Genomic DNA, 7,223 nt, shown 5'->3' with positions numbered 1-7,223 from the left:
CTTCTTCGAATTCCACGCGCCCCGCCGAATTTGGATTTGCTTATGGGCCACGCGTTTCACCCAGGACTGTCCCCTGAGTGGACGCAGGGGATTCCTCGCTCGCAGACTTAACAGCGACACGAACCGTCTTTCCCTCCTCCCGTTACAGCGTGATGTCGTGCCGCGGAGAGAGGTGAGCGCGTGCCTCTGAGGTGGCGCACCTTCTAAGTCGCGGACAAGAGGCTCTTGCCAGTAGGTAGTCGTGGCCGAGTGGTTAAGGCGATGGACTTGAAATCCATTGGGGTCTCCCCGCGCAGGTTCGAATCCTGCCGGCTACGGTTTTACAAGGGCTCCTTCCTACTGCTGCCGCCCAGAGCTTCTGCCTTCTAGTCCCATCTAGTCTCCCTCTGCGTTGCCACTTACCTATTTCTCTGGGTCAGGTTGGCTCTGTTCCTCCAATTCCAAACACCACGGTATCTCAGACTTTGACCCGCAGTGTTAAGTGGATGAGTGCCTCTGCGAGGGTGGGAAGGTCACGGAATATTATACCTGATTTGAGGAGGGCTGTTCCTTTTCCTCAATTATGGGTCACAGCCAACTTGTGTTCTCAGCGTCAGCCAGATCCCCATCCTCTCCCGGGCTGGAGGTGTTTTCCTTGCTACTATCTAGAACTCAAGATGCATTTACTCTAACAGCTATCATTTTTTTTTTTTTTAATCCTTACTAGGTCCCAAGCACTGAGTTGGCATTATATGCATGACATCATTTAATTTAATCTCCAATATAACCCCATAGCATAGGTGACATCAGTCTCATTTTACAGAATAAGAAACCGAAACTTGACTTGACCAACACTGCCCAGTAAAATGGTATGTAGACCAAAGAGTTTCTTAGGTGTGGTTGTGAGGTCACTTGTCACAGATACTGCAGGGAACACACTTCTTAAAAACCAGGGGTTAGTGACACAGTCCTGCTGTAGTTTATACACAGGAATGACTTTCATATCAGTTCCTACTTATCAGACATTACAGATGTATTTCCAAGTGCTTTATGTGTGTTAGCTTGTGTGATCATATTCATAAGAAATGAATACTATTATTACCCTTACTTTATAAATCTGGAAACTGACACCCACAGGAGAAAAATATCATGGCCAAGTTCACCCAGCTAGTAAGAGGAAGGGCTGGGCTTGAACTCTCAGTTTGGGTCTATACTAGGGAACCAAAAGTTGGGGCGGGTGTAGGGGCAGACCAGGGGGGCTTTCATTGCTACTGTCTACAGCTGGAAATTAATGTTACTGCCTAACTCTCTTACTGAGATTTTTGCCTCCATAGATAAGTCTAAGTGGTTGGTCTGGAGTATGGGGTTGTTACCCATTGTGTACTGAGTGTTCTGCTAGCCCAAGTTTGCAGAATGTCATTGGACAGCAATGAGGTGTTACCTGTTTTTGAGTGATAAGAAGTGATTGTTATTGTCACTTCATATGAATGATTAGTTCATAAAGAAGAGCAACACATCTATTCTGTCTTCTCAGCCTGAAAACTCCAGAGCCCAGGAGTGGGAACGCTTTGTTAAACCACAGGAAGTGGATTTAAGGCTGCCAAGCCCAGCAGTATTTCGGGTTTGAGATTAAAAGCAAAATCCTTGCAGAGCCCCATACAAAACCCATCAGGGAAGCCTGCTGATTCTGGTAAACAGGGTGTATCAGACTCACTCAGCAAGGGAGAATCTTAGTCGGAAAGAGTCTCAGTGTCTCAAGGAGGGGGCTTTTGAGGCCAGGATTAGTCACAAGAGAATTTTAGAGCAGAAATTGCGGAAGGAGATCTGTGGCAATGGTGATCAGAATATGTAAACTTAGTAAATGACTGGGACAGCCAGTGGTCTTATCTTCAGAATGTGAGTCCATGTGGAATTCCTCCATGATATTGCCATAAAAGCTACAACTAAAGGGGAATGCAAAGAAGGTGGGCTCAGGGAGCTTGTCTCGCACATGGCGGCCAGTAGGCTTTATCTGCTGTGTGCTATCACGCATGGTATCACGTCTTTACGTTTTGGTTTCGTTTCATTACTTGTCTGTTTTGGTCCAAAGATAGCTAGAAATGAGAGTCAAACAACACAGAATGTAAAGAAGTAGGATTTTAAAATAAAAAATGAAAATCAGTTCAGTTAGAGAAAACCTCCCAAATCGAATAGCACAGTTTCCCGCCAATACTCACTGTGTTCAATGTCTCCAGCTAGTACAACCTGGAAACTCCAGGGGAAGGTTCTCTGGTCCCTGCCCTCTCTTCATACGTTCTCCTGCACATTCAGAGACCAAGAACATTAATATGGGTTTTTTTTTTATTGATTTGGGGAAAAAAGTTTAAATTCAGAGACTCAGTACTCTGATTTGCATGCAAACGAAAATGGAAAGAAAAGGTCCAGATAGGAACAGAGCTTTTCTTTATAGAAAAACAAAACAACACACATCCTTGAGAACACTTGGTATATTGCCTGCCTTTTGTTAGTTTAACCTTTCAAATAGGAAAATAGTTGTGACGGTTAGTTTTATGTGCCAGCCTGGTGGGCCACAGTGCCCAGATAAGTGGTCAGTCATCATTCTGTGTTTCTGTGATGTTTCTGTGAGGGTGTTTTGGGAGAAGATTAAATTTGGATTGGTGGACTTTGAGTCGAGGAGACTGCCCTCCCCAATCTGGGTGGGCATCAATAAAACAAAAGACTGATACCCCCCCACCCCAGCAGGGGGGAATTCTGTCCGCAGGTAGTTTTCAGGCTTGAATTACAGTGCTGGCTCTTCCTGGGTCCCTGGCCTGCTGCCCACCTGGCGATTTTGGACTTACCACAACTTCCATAATCTTGTGAGCCAATTCCTTAAGATAAAGCTCCATACACACCCACATCCCACTGGTTCTCTCTCTGGAGAACCGAGGAATACAGTAGTGGAATCAAATTGTTTTACTTTTCACTTTTTCTGGTGACTGATGAAGAAGATAACCCTTTCATATGTTTATTGGTTCTTTTGATATCCTTTTTTCTGAAAGACCTGTTGAACTTTTCTGCCCGTTTTTCTCTTGTATTGTCTATTTCATACTCATTTTCCTTATTCACATCCAGGTGGACCTGTACAGGTCGAGAGGCTAGCTAAGCTACTCCAGGTGTGGCTGCCGTGGCATCCACTTTCCGTGGCCTGCAGGGAGCATCAGGGACTCCCGGACCTCCTATAAGGGCCATGCGGAACAGCCCACAGAGTCACCAGCAAATGTCATCTCCTTTTAGGACTTCCTCAAGCCCCCTGTGATCAACAGTTCTCCCTGCCTCCCAGGACCATGACCTTGTGCTGTCCTTAGATTAGACCCCCGTGAAGCTCCCCCAAACCCCTCTTGCGGTCCGGATTGACTAATCCAGCCTTAGCCCCGGAGCTGCCCAAGCTCTCCGCCCATGGACCCTAATGAAGACAGATTCCCGGGTCTCATTTCTCTGTTCCCTGCCTTGACCTCCCCATGCGCCGCCTTAAAGAGTGCTGTGCACTTCCTCCAAGACCCGTGAGTCATGAACTTCTCTAGTGTGATTTCTCCCGTGGTCTGCTGTTTTGTTATTTTAATTCACTATCCGCCATTTCCTGCTCTACCTAACAAACTTTAACTTAACAGTGTCCTGACGACGTCTGGACAGCTCCCTGAATCCTGGAGTCAGCCTTCGGTCGGGCAGGTGTCATGGGAGGGGAGAGGCGGGGCAGAAGCCGGGAAGGGCGCCCTTGGGGTCCCGGTCGCCTGCCCTTCAGCACCCCAGACCCACCGTTCACGGTCCCCACCAGCGCGCGCCCCGCAGCTGTCAGATAAAAGGGCGAAAGAGGACAGTATTTGATCCGAAGCCGTGCGGCCCTGATGGTCAGGAATTCTAAAATGATGGCGTGGACACAAAAACGACAAGCGTACTCCCCGTCGGGGAATCGAACCCCGGTCTCCCGCGTGACAGGCGGGGATACTCACCACTATACTAACGAGGAGAACTTGGCAACTGCCTCTTAAAGACGCCCCATAAACGGAACTGCAGGGCGCCCTCCCGTGCTCTGCTCGCGGTGAGGACCGCGCACCCGCGTGTGCTCCCCCCCGGGATGCCCGTCCTTCCCGCCCCACGGCGCCCGCTGCCCCGCAGGGTCTCTCGGCCAGATCGGCATGCGGCGCGCGCAGGCGACCGAGGCCGGGGAACCAGTGCCTCCGACCCTTCTGCTCCCGGGCCTTTCCGCGCAGGAAAACCCCCGCAGAGCTCCCCGCGGGGCGTCCCCCAGGCCCCTGCCCCCGGCCGCGTTCTCCGCTCCTTGGAGCTGGTAAAAGTGACGCCCCCTGGCGGTGCAGCTCTGGCCGGCCCCCCATCGCTCCCGGGGACATTTAATCCAGCCCAAAAAGAGAGCTCCGTAGTCGGCAGGATTCGAACCTGCGCGGGGAGACCCCAATGGATTTCTAGTCCATCGCCTTAACCACTCGGCCACGACTACGCGGCGCTCGGGGGTTTTTTCAAGTTGCCGATGACAAAGAACGCAGGCTGGGAGCCCTGCCCGCTGTACCGGAAGGCAAACTCTGTGAACGGAACGCGGACCTCCAGCAAGACGGGGTTTGTTGTTCTCATTTAAAAAGTCCAACCTCTCGCGCCGCCGGCGCAGTCGGGAGCCCCGGGACACGAGTCCTCACCGCGTGAGCACCCGCGTTTCAAGCCGGCAAGTCAGTCCCGCAAAGCCTGCGCCCGCGCCGGGCCTCCCTGGGGCTGCGCGCTGGTCTGAGCCCGGGCTCCCGGGTGTGCGCTCCAAGAACCACTTTGCTTTCTCCCCCGAGCCGGCCCTCGCTTCCAGCCCCCGCGGGCCCATGGGAGTGGGAGGTGATGCAGCTCGTATGAGGTCGCCACTTTGACCGAGGACCCGGCGGGAGCAGCTAGTGATGCTCGTGGTTAGAGGGTCCGCTGCAGCGCGGTCTGTAACGGGGGGAGAGAAAGGCAGTAACGTGCTCATCATCAAGGCGTTAGTATGATGCTATTCCTATCACAGGGTACCACGGAGTCCTTGAAGAGTTAGATCTTCATCGTTTTACTCGGAAAATGTGCGTGAACCTTAATGCACAAAACAACAAATACAAATAATCCCATTTATATAAAATGAAACTCCAAATTACACAAGTCCATTTTTAAAAATCTGGTGGGATACTCACCAATCTAACAGGAACGCAAACAAGTGGAATGGAAGCGACGGATAAAAATATCTCTTTAAGTTACCTTTGAATTCTTTAAATTTTTCATAATAGTTATTGCTTTCTGCATCGTTTATATAATTGGAAAATATAAAAATGGAAAAGCAGGTTTAAATCAATATGCCACTACATACCCTTACATTAGAAAACTGGATGTGTCAACAAAAAGCTGAAAACTAACTTCCCCGGGTGTTGGAATCATAGCTACTTCTTGTTTACTTTCTTCAGCTTTTCTCTCTCTTTCAAATTTGGAGGAGTATAGTATTTTTTTTTAATTTGGACATAAGGTGTCCACACAATTCCTTAAAAGTTATAGGATGATTCTGCATCCTATAACTGACAACATGACAAGATGACACTTGTCATCTGTTTGAAGAAACAAGGAGTACTGTGGCATGGAAATTGATCTCGTAAAAAAAAATCATCTGGTATCTACCAACTCTATACTTCACATTTTAGAAAGTGACTTTTGATTAATAACTTCATTAAACCCTCAGAACAGTTCCATGAAGTGCCACCATCCTCGTTTACAAACGAAACATGTGCAGAGAAGTTCATCAATTCACAGGGCTACTGAGTGTTGGAAGGAAAGGATGTTAGTTCCCATGTTTCCTTAGGGACAGGGAAAATAACTCCCTCGAGAACTGAAAAGCAATAGGCCCTTTTTCCACCCATGGATAAGCCCACTTGGTCATGGCTCATCATCCTCTTTAGAAATTACTTGATTCAATTTGCTAAAATTTGTTAAGAATACTTGCAGCTCTTTTCATGGGGAACATGGGTCTGCGATTTTTTTTTTTTTTTCCTCAACTCTTATTCGATTTTGTTATCAGGGTAATATTGACCTCCCAAAATGAATAGGAAAATGTTCCCTCTTAGTTTTTGGAAAAGTTTATGTAGATCTGGTGTTCTTCCTTCCTTAAAGGTTTGGTAGAATTCACCAATAAAGCCATCTTCATTTGCCTGGATTTTCCTTTTCTTTCAAGGTTTTATTTATTTGAGAGAGAGAGCGAGCAAGCATGAGAGCGGGAAGGTCAGAGGGAGAAGCAGACCTGACCCCTGCCTGATGTGGGACTCAATCCTGGGACTCCAGGATCGTGACCTGAGCCACCCAGGTGCCCTGGCCTGGACTTCTTTGTGAGAAGGTTTTTAATTACAAATTCTGTTTTCCTTGTTTGTTTATTTATTTAGTTTTAAAGATTTTATTTATTTAAAGCCCACCCGAAACAGTGGAGGGGTAGAGGAAGAGGGAGATGGAGAATCTCAAGCAGATTCCACACTCTGTGCACAGAGCCCAAATCCAGGCTTATCCCAGGACCCTGAAATCATGACCTGAGCTGAAAACAAAAGTTGGATGCTTAACTGTTTTAAATAGATATATGACAATTTAGATTCTTTATTTTTTCATGAGTGAGCTGTAGTCTGTGTTTTTTGAAAAATGGATCCATTTCATCTAATTTGTCACATTAATGGACATAATATTACTCATAATATTCTTTTATCATCTGTAGAATCTGGGCATATGCCCCCTCTTTCTTTCCTGATATTGATAATATGTGACTCTTTTTTCCTGACCAGTCTGACCAGAGATTTGTCAATATCATTCAACTTGTAAAATAACCACACTTTGGGTTTCATTGATTTTTCTTTGTCTTTTTTCTGTTTTCTTTAATTAATTTTTATTTTTCTCTTTAGTATTTCTTTCCTTCTGCTTATTTCATGTTTAACTTGCTCTCCATTTTTTTCTACTTTCCTTTTTTTTTAAATTAGGTTTTTTCATTCCAGTATTGTTAACACACAATGTTATATTAGTTTCAGGTATCTTAAAAAAAAATAATATCTTAAGGTGGAAGTATAATTAATTTATTCAGGAACTTTTTTCTTTTATAATATAAACATTTCTTGCTATAAAACTTTTATAATATAAACATTTCTTGCTCTACAAAACTTCAGCTGCAGACATTTTGTTAAATTTTGCCTTTATTTTCTTAATGAAAAACTTAAATT

At 46.1% G+C, this 7,223-nt stretch overlaps 3 non-coding genes across 3 annotated transcripts; 1 reads left to right on the top strand and 2 right to left on the bottom strand.

Moving 5' to 3' along the window:
• The first annotated feature begins 235 nt into the window (after nucleotides 1-235).
• TRNAS-UGA lies at nucleotides 236-317 on the top strand. Its single transcript has one exon. It is a non-coding gene; the product is annotated as a tRNA-Ser (tRNA).
• Nucleotides 318-3,913: 3,596 nt separating this feature from the next.
• Nucleotides 3,914-3,985, bottom strand: TRNAD-GUC. Its single transcript has one exon. It is a non-coding gene; the product is annotated as a tRNA-Asp (tRNA).
• Nucleotides 3,986-4,392: 407 nt separating this feature from the next.
• On the bottom strand, nucleotides 4,393-4,474 carry TRNAS-AGA. Its single transcript has one exon. It is a non-coding gene; the product is annotated as a tRNA-Ser (tRNA).
• Between the last annotated feature and the right edge of the window lie 2,749 nt (nucleotides 4,475-7,223).

The sequence above is a fragment of the Lontra canadensis genome, unplaced genomic scaffold (assembly GCF_010015895.1).
Source record: "Lontra canadensis isolate GAN:19392208 unplaced genomic scaffold, GSC_riverotter_1.0 scaffold21, whole genome shotgun sequence".
In the NCBI taxonomy this organism is placed as follows: domain Eukaryota; kingdom Metazoa; phylum Chordata; class Mammalia; order Carnivora; family Mustelidae; genus Lontra; species Lontra canadensis.
Note: the sequence above shows the minus strand (reverse complement) of the source record. Positions and strands in the feature narration are given on the sequence as shown.